The sequence below is a fragment of the Ranitomeya imitator genome, chromosome 2 (assembly GCF_032444005.1).
Source record: "Ranitomeya imitator isolate aRanImi1 chromosome 2, aRanImi1.pri, whole genome shotgun sequence".
NCBI classification, from domain to species: Eukaryota; Metazoa; Chordata; class Amphibia; order Anura; family Dendrobatidae; genus Ranitomeya; species Ranitomeya imitator.
Genome location: NC_091283.1, coordinates 600227056 through 600244581, shown reverse-complemented (window position 1 = coordinate 600244581; position 17526 = coordinate 600227056).

The window sequence follows — 17526 nt, the reverse complement described above, 5'->3', positions numbered from 1 at the left end:
ATATCAAGATCTGGATAATTTTCTTTTAATCCACAGAAAATCAAAATTCTTAATCTTTCTACATCAGTCATATTTTCATACTCCTCATTCTGCATTTCTAATGAATATCTTCTCATAAAAGTTACTGGCAGCCAAATTTTAAACAAATTATTTTTCTCCTGATTAGTCAAATCAAACTTATCAGCAAAACTTTCAAATATCTCTGAATTTCTGCACACATGGATTTTGTCATCATATGCAGGAATGATTTTGCATAATTTTAGCAGGATTTTCCTAGATTTAAGTTGGAGTTGGGCCTCTGAGTCATCTATTTTTAAGGGCAATGGTACATCTGTCCCTCGTAGATCATCTTTGTCAATTGTCATGTCTCCTTCACTTCCTCCATCTTGTTTTTCATTTTGTGTCACAAAGTCAATGTCACTTTGGGTGGTCATCGTCATCACAGATACGTGCGTCACATCTTTCTCACTCTTCTCATTACAGTCAATCTTGGGAACATCATTAGTTTCCTTAGAAATTCTTTCTACACTGTCTTTTTTGGACTTCTCTGTCACAAACTCGTTAAATACATAAACCATATGTAAAATATTTTTAAGTTGCTCTTTTTCTTTTTTCTTAGACATTAGCTTACAATCTAAATTCAAATTCGCAGTTCTGCATTCTGAAAATAAATTAGACCAAAATATTTCTAAGCTAGATCCGTACAAACTTACAAAGTCTATCTGACTTGATTTAGCATATGAATTTATCAAATCCATTTGTCTTACCTTGAAATCTCAGCTTGTAGTTCCTTTGCTTTTACAACGCTGGGCTCCGGACTTCAGCACGGCTATTTTTAGCACGTCTGTTCTTCAGCACTACCAGTGCTTGCTGTCAATCCGTACAACACCTGTTAGTCTCCGTCATTCGTAGGTTCTTGTGAGATCTTTGTGACTTGAAATTTTGAAGTGGAATTCCTGAATACTTGCACAATCTAGCGGAACTCTTCTGTCTTCCCCCGTGTGCAAGAAGAAGGAAATTCACGCAAAAATAGCACAAAAAATCAAAACTGGCTGGCTAGGCCAAATGTTAAAAATCGTTATTGCGCAAAAATATCTAATCAAGACTTAACCAGGTGCGTTATTCTTAAAAGAAAAATGTCATGATTTTCTGAAGAAAGTATAGTGGTTTATTGAGTTATCCACCATCGCAGCAAAAACATAAAAGGTAGATGAAACAATTACAAACAGAGTGTCCATGTGTAGATATCAGCGCTTCTCCTGTTACTCATCTTTAAAAGGTAGAATGGTAGAAGTCATCTGTCTGTGTGAAAGTCTGAAGTCATCATGGCATGGAGTAGCTAACAGCTGTTGTTCCTCGTGTCTTGTCTCATGTCCATGGAGAATGATGGTGAAGGAAGGGAGGTGACCGTCCCACGTGACAAAAAAGCCCCCACCCTCCTTAGAGACGTTATTTATATGGTTTCTACAGATCACATGTCTTCTGTATATGGAGTTAACTTATACTCTGAGCTACATACACAGAAATAGCTTTTCATAGTGTCAGCAAGAAGCAATGTGCTCAGTACAGAATAAAAATAAGAATAATTAATATTTAACAGCCAGGGCCCTGGGCTGTTCACACACTGTGGGCCCCCCCGGTCATGTGACGGGGGTCATGTGACGGGGGTCATGTGACGGGGGTCATGTGACGGGGGTCATGTGACGGGGGTCATGTGACGGGGGTCATGATATACCCGAACCAGATTATTCCAGAAAAAGGGCCGGGCCCTACTCTACTGTAACCTAGGAAATATTTGTTAAAATCTGCAATACAATTTAGGTATATCTTGACCAATAATATCACATACAAGGAACAAATACCACCGCACCATTTCCAGACCACATATTACCATACCTCCCAACTTTTGAAGTTGGGAAAGAGGGACAAAGTTTGCGTTGCGCGCCGCAGCAAATTTTAGGACACACCTCTGACCACACCCATTCACTAGTCACACCCATATCCATGTCTCAACCACACCCATTTAGCACTGCTGATCACACTGTTCATAAAGAATAATTATAAAAAAAAAATATGGCCACACAGTGCTCGATACTGTATAATGGCCACACAGTGCTCCATACTGTATAACGACCCCACATGACCACATGATGCTCAATACTGTATAATGGCCACACATGATGTTCAATACTGTATAATGACAGCACATGATGCTCCATACTGTATAATGACCGCACATGATGCTCCATACTGTATAATGGCCACACATGATGCTCCATACTGTATAATGGCCCCACGTGATGCTCAATACTGTATAATGACCCCACGTGATGCTCAATACTGTATAATGGCCACACATGATGCTCCATACTGTATAGTGACTGCACATGATGCTCCATACTGTATAATGACCGCACATGATGCTCAATACTGTATAATGGCCACACATGATGCTCCATACTGTATAATGGCCACACATGATGCTCCATACTGTATAATGACCGCACATGATGCTCTATACTGTATAATGACCACACATGATGCTCCATATTGTATAATGACCGCACATGATGCTCCATAATGGCCACACATGATGCTCCATACTGTATAATGACCGCATATGATGCTCCATACTGTATAATAGCCGCACATGATGCTCCATACTGTATAATGACTGCACATGATGCTCCATACTGTATGACAGCACATGATGCTCCATACTGTATAATGACTGCACATGATGCTCCATACTGTATAATGACAGCACATGATGCTCCATACTGTATAATGACAGCACATGATGCTCCATACTGTATAATGACCGCACATGATGTTCAATACTGTATAATGACCCCACATGATGCTCCATATTGTATAATGACCGCACATGATGCTCCATACTGTATAATGGCCACACATGATGCTCCATACTGTATAATGACCGCACATGATGCTCCATACTGTATAATGACAGCACATGATGCTCCATACTGTATAATGGCCACACATGATGCTCCATACTGTATAATGACCGCACATGATGCTCTATACTGTATAATGGCCACACATGATGTTCCATACTTTATAATGACCGCACATGAGGCTCCATACTGTATAATGGCCACACATGATGCTCCATACTGTATAATAGACGCACATGATGCTCCATACTGTATAATGACCGCACATGATGCTCCATACTGTATAATGGCCACACATGATGCTCCATACTGTATAATGACCGCACATGATGTTCCATACTGTATAATAGCCGCACACGATGCTCGATACTGTATAATGACCGCACATGAGGCTCCATAATTTATAATGACCGCACATGAGGCTCCATACTGTATAATGACCGCACATGATGTTCCATACTGTATAATAGCCGCACATGATGCTCCATACTGTATAATGACTGCACATCATGCTCCATACTGTATAATGACCGCACATGATGCTCCATACTGTATAATGACCGCACATGATGCTCCATACTGTATAATGACCACACATGATGCTCCATAGTGTATAATGACCGCACATGATGCTCCATACTGTATAATGACCGCACATGATGCTCCATACTGTATAATGGCCACACATGATTCTTCATACTGTATAATGACCGCACATGATGCTCAATAATACTGTATAATGACCGCACATGATGCTCCATACTGTATAATGGCCACACATGATGCTCCTTACTGTATATTGGCCGCACATGATAATGGCCACACATAGCTACTCCTACACACGCGGCTGCGCTCCGTAAACTTTGCATACACGGCTCCGCTCCGTACACACGGCTCCACTCCATACATCTCATACACACACGGCTCCGCTCCGTACACATTCAGCTCCGCTCCATACACCTCATACACGGCTCTGCTCCATACACCTCATACACACACGGCTCTGCTTCATACACCTCATACACGGCTCCGCTCCATACACCTCATACACACACGGCTCCGCTCCATACATCTCGTACACACGGCACTACTCCGTACACCTCATACACACACCGCTCCGCTCCATACACATTGCACACACTGCTCCGCATACCTTGCACACACACAGCTCCGCTGCGTACACCTCATACACATACGGCTCCTCTCCATACATCTCGTACACACACGGCACTGCTCCGTACACCTCATACACACGTGGCTGTGCTCCGTACACCTCGTACACACGCGGCAGTTCTCCGTACACCTCGTACACACGACTACGCTCCGTACACCTCATACACACGTGGCTGTGCTCCGTACACCTCATACACACGTGGCTGTGCTCCGTACACCTCATACACACGTGGCTGTGCTCCGTACACCTCATACACACGCGGCTGTGCTCCGTACACCTCGTACACACGCGGCTGTGCTCCGTACACCTCGTACACACGCGGCTGTGCTCCGTACACATCGTACACACGGCTCCGCTCCGTACACCTCGTACACACGCGGCTGGGCTCCGTACACCTCGTACACACGCGGCTGGGCTCCGTACACCTCGTACACACGCGGCTGGGCTCCGTACACCTCGTACACACGCGGCTGTGCTCCGTACACATCGTACACACGGCTCCGCTCCGTACACCTCGTACACACGCGGCTGGGCTCCGTACACCTCGTACACACGCGGCTGGGCTCCGTACACCTCGTACACACGCGGCTGTGCTCCGTACACCTCGTACACACGCGGCTGGGCTCCGTACACCTCGTACACACGCGGCTGGGCTCCGTACACCTCGTACACACGCGGCTGTGCTCCGTACACCTTGTACACACGACTCCGCTCCGTACACCTCGTACACACACGGCTCCGCTCCGTACACCTCATACACACATGGCTGTGCTCCGTACACCTCATACACACGCGGCTGTGCTCCGTACACACGCGGCAGTGCTCCGTACACCTCGTACACACGCGGCTGGGCTCCGTACACCTCGTACACACGCGGCTGTGCTCCGTACACCTCGTACACACGCGGCTGTGCTCCGTACACATCGTACACACGGCTCCGCTCCGTACACCTCGTACACACGCGGCTGGGCTCCGTACACCTCGTACACACGCGTCTGTGCTCCGTACACCTCGTACACACGCGGCTGTGCTCCGTACACCTTGTACACACGACTCCGCTCCGTACACCTCGTACACACGCGGCTGCGCTCCGTACACCTCGTACACACGCGGCTGCGCTCCGTACACCTCGTACACACGCGGCTGTGCTCCGTACACCTCGTACACACGCGGCTGTGCTCCGTACACCTTGTACACACGACTCCGCTCCGTACACTGTTATGGCTGGCAATCAGGCAACACAGCGTGCAGTAATCAGCGCACATACAGAGATCTGGCAATAACCCAAAACAATAGGACGAGCTCTGAGACGTGGAATCTCTGTAGACTGCAGTACCTGATCTATCCTCACACAACTGGAAGCAGCAGTGGATTGCGCCTATCCACTACCTATGCAACTCGGCACTGCCTGAGGAGCTGACTAGCCTGAAGATAGAAATACAAGCCTGACTTACCTCAGAGAAATACCCCAAAGGAATAGGCAGCCCCCCACATATAATGACTGTTAGCAAGATGAAAAGACAAACGTAGGAATGAAATAGATTCAGCAAAGTGAGGCCCGATATTCTAGACAGAGCGAGGATAGCAAAGAGAACTATGCAGTCTACAAAAAACCCTAAAACGAAAACCACGCAAAGGGGCAAAAAGACCCACCGTGCCGAACTAACAGCACGGCGGTGCACCCCTTTGCTTCTCAGAGCTTCCAGCAAAAGATAATAACAAGCTGGACAGAAAAAACAGAAAACAAACTAGAAGCACTTATCTAGCAGAGCAGCAGGCCCAAGGAAAGATGCAGTAGCTCAGATCCAACACTGGAACATTGACAAGGAGCAAGGAAGACAGACTCAGGTGGAGTTAAATAGCAAGGCAGCCAACGAGCTCACCAAAACACCTGAGGGAGGAAGCCCAGAGACTGCAATACCACTTGTGACCACAGAAGTGAACTCAGCCACAGAATTCACAACAGTACCCCCCCCTTGAGGAGGGGTCACCGAACCCTCACCAGAACCCCCAGGCCGACCAGGATGAGCCACATGAAAGGCACGAACAAGATCTGGGGCATGGACATCAGAGGCAAAAACCCAGGAATTATCTTCCTGAGCATAACCCTTCCATTTGACCAGATACTGGAGTTTCCGTCTAGAGACACGAGAATCCAAAATCTTCTCCACAATATACTCCAATTCCCCCTCCACCAAAACAGGGGCAGGAGGCTCCACAGATGGAACCATAGGTGCCACGTATCTCCTCAACAACGACCTATGGAATACATTATGTATGGAAAAGGAGTCTGGGAGGGTCAGACGAAAAGACACCGGATTGAGAATCTCAGAAATCCTATACGGACCAATAAAACGAGGTTTAAATTTAGGAGAGGAAACCTTCATAGGTATATGACGAGAAGATAACCAAACCAGATCCCCAACACGAAGTCGGGGTCCCACACGGCGTCTGCGATTAGCGAAAAGCTGAGCCTTCTCCTGGGACAAGGTCAAATTGTCCACTACCTGAGTCCAGATCTGCTGCAACCTGTCCACCACATTATCCACACCAGGACAGTCCGAAGACTCAACCTGTCCTGAAGAGAAACGAGGATGGAACCCAGAATTGCAGAAAAATGGAGAGACCAAGGTAGCCGAGCTGGCCCGATTATTAAGGGCGAACTCAGCCAACGGCAAAAATGACACCCAATCATCCTGGTCAGCGGAAACAAAACATCTCAGATATGTTTCCAAGGTCTGATTGGTTCGTTCGGTCTGGCCATTAGTCTGAGGATGGAAGGCCGAGGAAAAAGATAGGTCAATGCCCATCCTACCACAAAAGGCTCGCCAGAACCTCGAGACAAACTGGGAACCTCTGTCAGAAACAATATTCTCAGGAATGCCATGTAAACGAACCACATGCTGGAAGAACAAAGGCACCAAATCAGAGGAGGAAGGCAATTTAACCAAGGGCACCAGATGGACCATTTTAGAAAAGCGATCACAGACCACCCAAATGACAGACATCTTTTGAGAAACGGGAAGGTCAGAAATGAAATCCATCGAAATATGTGTCCAAGGCCTCTTCGGGACCGTCAAGGGCAAAAGCAACCCACTGGCACGTGAACAGCAGGGCTTAGCCCTAGCACAAATTCCACAGGACTGCACAAAAGCACGCACATCCCGTGACAGAGATGGCCACCAGAAGGATCTAGCAACCAACTCCCTGGTACCAAAGATTCCTGGATGACCGGCCAGCACCGAACAATGAAGTTCAGAGATAACTTTACTAGTCCACCTATCAGGGACGAACAGTTTCTCGGCCGGACAACGATCAGGTTTATTAGCCTGAAATTTCTGCAACACTCTCCGCAAATCAGGGGAGATGGCAGACACAATGACTCCTTCCTTGAGGATACTCGCCGGCTCAGATAACCCCGGAGAGTCGGGCACAAAACTCCTAGACAGAGCATCCGCCTTCACATTTTTAGAGCCCGGAAGGTATGAAATCACAAAATCAAAACGAGCAAAAAACAACGACCAACGGGCCTGTCTAGGATTCAAGCGCTTGGCAGACTCAAGATAAGTAAGGTTCTTATGATCAGTCAAAACCACCACGCGATGCTTAGCACCCTCAAGCCAATGACGCCACTCCTCGAATGCCCACTTCATGGCCAGCAACTCTCGGTTGCCCACATCATAATTACGCTCAGCAGCAGAAAATTTCCTGGAAAAGAAAGCACATGGTTTGAACACTGAGCAAGCAGAACCTCTCTGTGACAAAACCGCCCCTGCACCAATCTCAGAAGCATCAACCTCGACCTGGAACGGAAGAGAAACATCAGGTTGACACAACACAGGGGCACAGCAAAAACGACGCTTCAACTCCTGAAAAGCTTCCACGGCAGCAGAAGACCAATTAACCAAATCAGCACCCTTCTTGGTCAAATCGGTCAATGGTCTGGCAATGCTAGAAAAATTACAGATGAAGCGACGATAAAAATTAGCAAAGCCCAGGAATTTCTGCAAACTATTTAGAGATGTCGGCTGAGTCCAATCCTGGATGGCCTGAACCTTAACCGGATCCATCTCGATAGTAGAAGGGGAAAAGATGAACCCCAAAAATGAAACTTTCTGCACACCGAAGAGACACTTTGATCCCTTCACGAACAAGGAATTAGCACGCAGTACCTGGAAAACCATTCTGACTTGCTTCACATGAGACTCCCAATCATCTGAGAAGATCAAAATGTCATCCAAGTAAACAATCAAGAATTTATCCAGATACTCACGGAAAATGTCATGCATAAAAGACTGAAAAACAGATGGAGCATTGGCAAGTCCGAACGGCATCACCAGATACTCAAAATGACCCTCGGGCGTATTAAATGCCGTTTTCCATTCATCTCCCTGCCTGATTCTCACCAGATTATACGCACCACGAAGATCAATCTTAGTAAACCAACTAGCCCCCTTAATCCGAGCAAACAAGTCAGAAATCAATGGCAAGGGATACTGAAACTTAACAGTGATCTTATTAAGAAGGCGGTAATCAATACACGGTCTTAGCGAACCATCCTTCTTGGCTACAAAAAAGAACCCTGCTCCCAATGGTGACGACGATGGGCGAATATGTCCCTTCTCCAGGGACTCCTTCACATAACTGCGCATAGCGGTGTGTTCAGGTACGGACAAATTAAATAAACGACCCTTAGGGAATTTACTACCAGGAATCAAATCGATAGCACAATCACAATTCCTATGCGGAGGAAGGGCATCAGACTTGGACTCTTCAAATACATCCTGAAAGTCCGACAAGAACTCTGGGATGTCAGAAGGAATGGATGACGAAATAGACAAAAATGGAACATCACCATGTACTCCCTGACAACCCCAGCTGGTTACCGACATAGAGTTCCAATCCAATACTGGATTATGGGTTTGTAGCCATGGCAACCCCAACACGACCACATCATGCAAATTATGCAGTACCAAAAAGCGAATAACTTCCTGATGTGCAGGAGCCATGCACATGGTCAGCTGGGCCCAGTACTGAGGCTTATTCTTGGCCAGAGGTGTAGCATCAATTCCTCTCAACGGAATAGGACACCGCAAAGGCTCCAAGAAAAATCCACAACGTTTAGCATAATCCAAATCCATCAGATTCAGGGCAGCGCCTGAATCCACAAACGCCATGACAGAATATGATGACAAAGAGCACATTAAGGTAATGGACAAAAGGAATTTGGACTGTACAGTACCAATAACGGCAGAGCTATCGAACCGCCTAGTGCGTTTAGGACAATTAGAAATAGCATGAGTAGAATCACCACAATAGAAACACAGTCTGTTCAGACGTCTGTGTTCGTGCCGTTCTACTTTAGTCATAGTCCTGTCGCACTGCATAGGCTCAGGTTTACTCTCAGACAATACCGCCAGATGGTGCACAGATTTACGCTCGCGCAAGCGACGACCGATCTGAATGGCCAAGGACATAGACTCATTCAAACCAGCAGGCATAGGAAATCCCACCATTACATCCTTAAGAGCTTCAGAGAGACCCTTTCTGAACAAAGCCGCTAGTGCAGATTCATTCCACAGAGTGAGTACTGACCATTTTCTAAATTTCTGACAATATACTTCTACATCATCCTGACCCTGGCATAAAGCCAGCAGATTTTTCTCAGCTTGATCCACTGAATTAGGCTCATCGTAAAGCAATCCCAGCGCCAGGAAAAATGCATCAACATTACTCAATGCAGAATCTCCTGGTGCAAGAGAAAACGCCCAGTCCTGTGGGTCGCCGCGCAAAAAAGAAACAATAATCAAAACCTGTTGAATAGGATTACCAGAAGAATGAGGTTTCAAGGCCAAAAATAGCTTACAATTATTTCTGAAGCTCAGGAACTTAGTTCTGTCACCAAAAAACAAATCAGGAATCGGAATTCTTGGTTCTAGCATCGATTTCTGATCAATAGTATCTTGAATCTTTTGTACATTTACAACGAGATTATCCATTGAGGAGCACAGAGCCTGAATATCCATGTCCACAGCTGTGTCCTGAAGCACTCTAATGTCTAGGGGAAAAAAAAGACTGAAGACAGAGCTAAGAAAAAAAAATGATGTCAGGATTTCTTTTTTCCCTCTATTGGGAATCATTGGTGAGTCTCCTTGTACTGTTATGGCTGGCAATCAGGCAACACAGCGTGCAGTAATCAGCGCACATACAGAGATCTGGCAATAACCCAAAACAATAGGACGAGCTCTGAGACGTGGAATCTCTGTAGACTGCAGTACCTGATCTATCCTCACACAACTGGAAGCAGCAGTGGATTGCGCCTATCCACTACCTATGCAACTCGGCACTGCCTGAGGAGCTGACTAGCCTGAAGATAGAAATACAAGCCTGACTTACCTCAGAGAAATACCCCAAAGGAATAGGCAGCCCCCCACATATAATGACTGTTAGCAAGATGAAAAGACAAACGTAGGAATGAAATAGATTCAGCAAAGTGAGGCCCGATATTCTAGACAGAGCGAGGATAGCAAAGAGAACTATGCAGTCTACAAAAAACCCTAAAACGAAAACCACGCAAAGGGGCAAAAAGACCCACCGTGCCGAACTAACAGCACGGCGGTGCACCCCTTTGCTTCTCAGAGCTTCCAGCAAAAGATAATAACAAGCTGGACAGAAAAAACAGAAAACAAACTAGAAGCACTTATCTAGCAGAGCAGCAGGCCCAAGGAAAGATGCAGTAGCTCAGATCCAACACTGGAACATTGACAAGGAGCAAGGAAGACAGACTCAGGTGGAGTTAAATAGCAAGGCAGCCAACGAGCTCACCAAAACACCTGAGGGAGGAAGCCCAGAGACTGCAATACCACTTGTGACCACAGAAGTGAACTCAGCCACAGAATTCACAACAGTACACCTCATACACACGCTGCTCTGCTCCGTACACCTCGTACACACGCGGCTGTGCTCCGTACACCTTGTACACACGGCTCCGCTCCGTACACCTCGTACACACGCGGCTGGGCTCTGTACACCTCGTACACACGCGGCTGTGCTCCGTACACCTCGTACACACGCGGCTGGGCTCCGTACACCTCGTACACACGCGGCTGGGCTCCGTACACCTCGTACACACGCGGCTGCGCTCCGTACACCTCGTACACACGCGGCTGCGCTCCGTACACCTCGTACACACGCGGCTGTGCTCCGTACACCTCGTACACACGCGGCTGTGCTCCGTACACCTTGTACACACGACTCCGCTCCGTACACCTCATACACACGCTGCTCTGCTCCGTACACCTCGTACACACGCGGCTGCGCTCCGTACACCTCATGCACACGGCTCCGTACACATCGTACACACACGACTCCGCTCCATAGACCTTTCACACGCTGCTCTGATCCATACACCTCGTACACACACGGCTCTGCTACATCCACCCTGTAAACACCTCCTGACCTCACACATATGCTGCCTTACCTTCCTGCGGCGCCATGGCAACCAGCAAAGTCCTGTACACGGAGGTCCTCCTCCCGATCATGTGACCCCCTGACTCCTCCCATCCTGTGACCTCATCACAGGTCCTGTGCACAGAGCAGCCATTATGTGGTGTGCTGCTGTGCAGGCCTGGTGCAGGGACTCGGAGCTCTCAGCTGACCGGCTGATACACACACCTCCCAACCAATGCGGGCCCCCTCTCTCTGCCCACCGGGTCCGGGGGCACACAAATGCCGGCGGGCATTCAGACAATTAGTGGAGGGTCAATCTGTGCGGTAGCCCAGGGCCCCCCCAGACCACTGGGCCCTGGGCTACCGCCCATATTGACCCTCTGATAATCCGCCCCTGGTCAGGTCACTGTATGTGCTCTGGCTCCTATGTCCATTGTGGTACTGAATTACCAGATCATGACAGTACTGGAGGCCAAAAGTACTAATGATTCTCAATAGAGGGAAAAAAGAAGTTCTGAGACCATTTTTTTTTCTCTGCACTGTGTTTTGCCTTTTTTTTCCCCTAGACATTTGGGTGGTTCAGGACACAGGTGTGGACATGGACATTCAGGGTCTGTGCTCTTCAATGGATAATCTTGTTATAAATGTACAAAAGATTCAAGATTTGGTGGTTCAGAAGCCTATGTTAGAACCAAGAATTCCTATTCCTGATTTGTTTTATGGTGATAGAGCCAAGTTTGTGAATTTCAAAAATAATTGCAAACTGTTTCTGGCCTTGAAACCTCGCTCCTCTGGTGACCCAGTTCAACAAGTGAGAATTATTATTTCTTTTTTGCGTGGTGACCCTCAAGACTGGGCATTTTCCCTTGCACCAGGAGATCCTGCATTGAGTAATGTTGATGCGTTTTTCCTGGCGCTCGGATTGCTGTACGATGAGCCTAATTCAGTGGATCAGGCAGAGAAAAATTTGCTGGCTCTGTGTCAGGGTCAGGATGAGATAGAGGTATATTGTCAGAAATTTAGAAAGTGGTCCGTACTCACTCAATGGAATGAAGGTGCGCTCGCAGCTATTTTCAGAAAAGGTCTCTCTGAAGCCCTTAAGGATGTCATGGTGGGATTTCCTATGCCTGCTGGTCTGAATGAGTCTATGTCTTTGGCCATTCAGATCGGTCGACGCTTGCGTGAGCGTAAATCTGTGCACCATTTGGCGGTATTACCTGAGCTTAAACCTGAGCCTATGCAGTGCGATAGGACTTTGACCAGAGTTGAACGGCAAGAACACAGACGTCTGAATGGGCTGTGTTTCTACTGTGGTGATTCCACTCATGCTATCTCTGATTGTCCTAAGCGCACTAAGCGGTTCGCTAGATCTGCCACCATTGGTACGGTACAGTCAAAATTTCTTCTGTCCGTTACCTTGATCTGCTCCTTGTCATCGTATTCTGTCATGGCATTTGTGGATTCAGGCGCTGCCCTGAATTTGATGGACTTGGAGTATGCTAGGCGTTGTGGGTTTTTCTTGGAGCCCTTGCAGTGTCCTATTCCATTGAGAGGAATTGATGCTACGCCTTTGGCCAAGAATAAGCCTCAGTACTGGACCCAGCTGACCATGTGCATGGCTCCTGCACATCAGGAGGTTATTCGCTTTCTGGTGTTGCATAATCTGCATGATGTGGTCGTGTTGGGGTTGCCATGGCTACAAGTCCATAATCCAGTATTAGATTGGAAATCCATGTCTGTGTCCAGCTGGGGTTGTCAGGGGGTACATGGTGATGTCCCATTTCTGACTATTTCGTCATCCACCCCTTCTGAGGTTCCAGAGTTCTTGTCTGATTACCGGGATGTATTTGATGAGCCCAAGTCCGATACCCTACCTCCGCATAGGGATTGTGATGGTGCTATCGATTTGATTCCTGGTAGTAAATTCCCAAAAGGTCGACTGTTTAATTTATCTGTGCCTGAGCACGCCGTTATGCGGAGTTATGTGAAGAAGTCCTTGGAGAAGGGGCATATTCGCCCGTCATCGTCGCCATTAGGAGCAGGGTTCTTTTTTGTAGCCAAGAAGGATGGTTCACTGAGACCTTGTATAGATTACCGCCTTCTAAATAAGATCACGGTTCAATTTCAGTACCCCTTGCCGTTGTTATCTGATTTGTTTGCTCGGATTAAGGGGGCTAGTTGGTTCACCAAGATAGATCTTCGTGGTGCGTATAATCTTGTGCGTATTAAGCGAGGCGATGAATGGAAAACTGCATTTAATACGCCCGAGGGCCATTTTGAGTATCTAGTAATGCCATTCGGACTTGCCAATGCTCCATCAGTGTTTCAGTCCTTTATGCATGACATCTTCCGAGAGTACCTGGATAAATTTCTGATTGTGTACTTGGATGACATTTTGATCTTTTCGGATGATTGGGAGTCTCATGTGAAGCAGGTCAGAACGGTGTTCCAGGTCCTGCGTGCTAATTCTTTGTTTGTGAAGGGGTCAAAGTGTCTCTTTGGTGTTCAGAAGGTTTCATTTTTGGGGTTCATCTTTTCCCCTTCTACTATCGAGATGGACCCTGTTAAGGTCCAAGCCATCCATGATTGGACTCAGCCGACATCTCTGAAAAGTCTGCAAAAGTTTCTGGGCTTTGCTAATTTTTATCGTCGCTTCATCTGCAATTTTTCTAGTATTGCTAAACCATTGACCGATTTAACCAAGAAGGGTGCTGATGTGGTCAATTGGTCTTCTGCTGCTGTGGAAGCTTTTCAAGAGTTGAAGCGTCGTTTTTCTTCTGCCCCTGTGTTGTGTCAACCAGATGTTTTGCTTCCGTTCCAAGTCGAGGTTGATGCTTCTGAGATTGGAGCAGGGGCTGTTTTGTCGCAGAGAAGTTCTGATTGCTCGGTGATGAAACCATGCGCCTTCTTTTCCAGGAAGTTTTCGCCTGCTGAGTGAAATTATGATGTGGGTAATCGAGAGCTGCTGGCCATGAAGTGGGCATTTGAGGAGTGGCGTCATTGGCTTGAAGGAGCTAAGCATCGTGTGGTGGTCTTGACTGATCATAAGAACTTGACTTATCTCGAGTCCGCCAAGCGGTTGAATCCTAGACAGGCTCGTTGGTCGCTGTTTTTTGCCCGTTTTGACTTTGTGATTTCGTACCTTCCGGGCTCTAAAAATGTGAAGGCGGATGCTCTGTCTAGGAGTTTTGTGCCCGACTCTCCGGGTTTATCTGAGCCGGCGGGTATCCACAAAGAGGGAGTAAGGCTACGTTCACACTAGCGTTGCGCCGCCCTGCGTCGGCGACGCAACGCGCGACGCACGAAAAAACGCGCGCAAACGCACGCAAAAACGCGCACGTTTTGCGACGTGTGCGTCGTTTTTTGACCAAAATCGGACGCACAGAAAATGCAACTTGTTGCATTTTCTTGCGTCCGACGCTTGCGTCGAAAACGACGCACGTGTCGAAAAACGCCACCCAAAAAACGCACGCGTCCCCTATGTTAAACATAGGGGCGCGTCGCCGCTGCGTCGCCGCTGCGTCGCAGGCGCAACAGCGACGCACATTGGCGGAACGCCAATGTGAACGTAGCCTAATTGTGTCTGCCATCTCCCCTGATTTGCGGCGGGTGCTGCAAAAATTTCAGGCTAATAAACCTGATCGTTGCCCAGCGGAGAAACTGTTTGTCCCTGATAGGTGGACGAATAAAGTTATCTCTGAGGTTCATTGTGCGGTGTTGGCTGGTCATCCTGGAATCTTTGGTACCAGAGAGTTAGTGGCTAGATCCTTTTGGTGGCCATCTTTGTCGCGGGATGTGCGTACTTTTGTGCAGTCCTGTGGGATTTGTGCTCGGGCTAAGCCCTGCTGTTCTCGTGCCAGTGGGTTGCTTTTGCCCTTGCCGGTCCCGAAGAGGCCTTGGACACATATCTCTATGGATTTTATTTCAGATCTTCCCGTCTCTCAAAAGATGTCAGTCATTTGGGTGGTCTGTGATCGCTTCTCTAAGATGGTCCATTTGGTACCCTTGTCTAAATTACCTTCCTCCTCTGATTTGGTGCCATTGTTCTTCCACCATGTGGTTCGTTTACATGGCATTCCAGAGAATATCGTTTCTGACAGAGGTTCCCAGTTTGTTTCGAGGTTTTGGCGAGCCTTTTTTGGTAGGATGGGCATTGACTTGTCTATTTCCTCGGCTTTCAATCCTCAGACTAATGGCCAGACCGAACGAACCAATCAGACTTTGGAAACATATCTGAGATGCTTTGTTTCTGCTGATCAGGATGACTGGGTGTCCTTTTTGCCTTTGGCTGAGTTCGCCCTTAATAATCGGGCCAGCTCGGCTACCTTGGTTTCGCCGTTTTTCTGCAACTCTGGGTTCCATCCTCGTTTCTCTTCAGGGCAGGTTGAGTCTTCGGACTGTCCTGGTGTGGATACTGTGGTGGACAGGTTGCAGCAAATTTGGACTCATGTAGTGGACAATTTGACCTTTTCCCAGGAGAAGGCTCAACGTTTCGCTAATCGCAGACGCTGTGTGGGTCCCCGACTTCGTGTTGGGGATTTGGTTTGGTTATCTTCTCGTCATATTCCTATGAAGGTTTCCTCTCCTAAGTTTAAACCTCGTTTCATTGGTCCGTATAGGATTTCTGAGGTTCTTAATCCTGTGTCTTTTCGTCTGACCCTTCCAGATTCTTTTTCCATACATAACGTATTCCATAGGTCATTGTTGCGGAGATACGTGGCACCTATGGTTCCATCTGTTGATCCTCCTGCCTCGGTTTTGGTGGAGGGGGAGTTGGAGTATATTGTGGAGAAGATTTTGGATTCTCGTGTTTCAAGACGGAAACTCCAGTATCTGGTTAAGTGGAAGGGTTATGCTCAGGAAGATAATTCCTGGGTCTTTGCCTCTGATGTCCATGCTCCCGATCTTGTTCGTGCCTTTCATATGGCTCATCCTGGTCGTCCTGGGGGCTCTGGTGAGGGTTCGGTGACCCCTCCTCAAGGAGGGGGTACTGTTGTGAATTCTGTGGCAGAGCTCCCTCCTGTGGTCACAAGTGGTACTTCGGCTGATTCTCTCTGTGAGCTTCCGTTGGTGGAGGAAAGTGGTACTGCGGCTTCTGAGTTTCCTTCCTCAGGTGATGTGGTGAAGTCATTAGGTGCTGCTCTATTTAACTCCACCTAGTGCTTTTATCCTGGCCTCCAGTCAATGTTCTAGTATTGGACCTGTTTCCTCCTGGATCGTTCCTGTGGCCTGCTGCTCTGCATAGCTAAGTTCCGCTTTTGCTTTTTGTTTGCTGTTTTTTTCTGTCCAGCTTGCTTATTTGTTTTCTCGTGCTTGCTGGAAGCTCTGGGACGCAGAGGGTGTACCTCCGTGCCGTTAGTTCGGTACGGAGGGTCTTTTTGCCCCCTTTGCGTGGTTGTTTGTAGGGTTTTGTGTTGACCGCAAAGTTACCTTTCCTATCCTCGCTCGGTTCAGAAAGTCGGGCCTCACTTTGCTAAATCTATTTCATCTCTACGTTTGTCTTTTCATCTTAACTCACAGTCATTATATGTGGGGGCTGCCTTTTCCTTTGGGGTATTTCTCTGAGGCAAGGTAGGCTTATTTTCTATCTTCAGGCTAGCTAGTTTCTCAGGCTGTGCCGAGTTGCATAGGGAGCGTTAGGCGCAATCCACGGCTGCCTCTAGTGTTGGAGAGGATTAGGGATTGCGGTCAGCAGAGTTTCCACGTCTCAGAGCTCGTTCTATGTTTTTGGGTTATTGTCAGGTCACTGTATGTGCTCTGGCTCCTATGTCCATTGTGGTACTGAATTACCAGATCATGACAGCTAAGTCCTTGCTTGTCCTTTTGCGGTTCACTTGTTGTGGACTTTGTTGTTCAGCACTTTCTTTGTTTTTGTTCATTTGTCCAGCTTTTCAGTATGGATCTATTCAGCTAAGCTGGAAGCTCTGGGCAGCAGAGTTTGCCCTCCACACCTTTAGTCAGGTGTGGAGATTTTTGCATTTC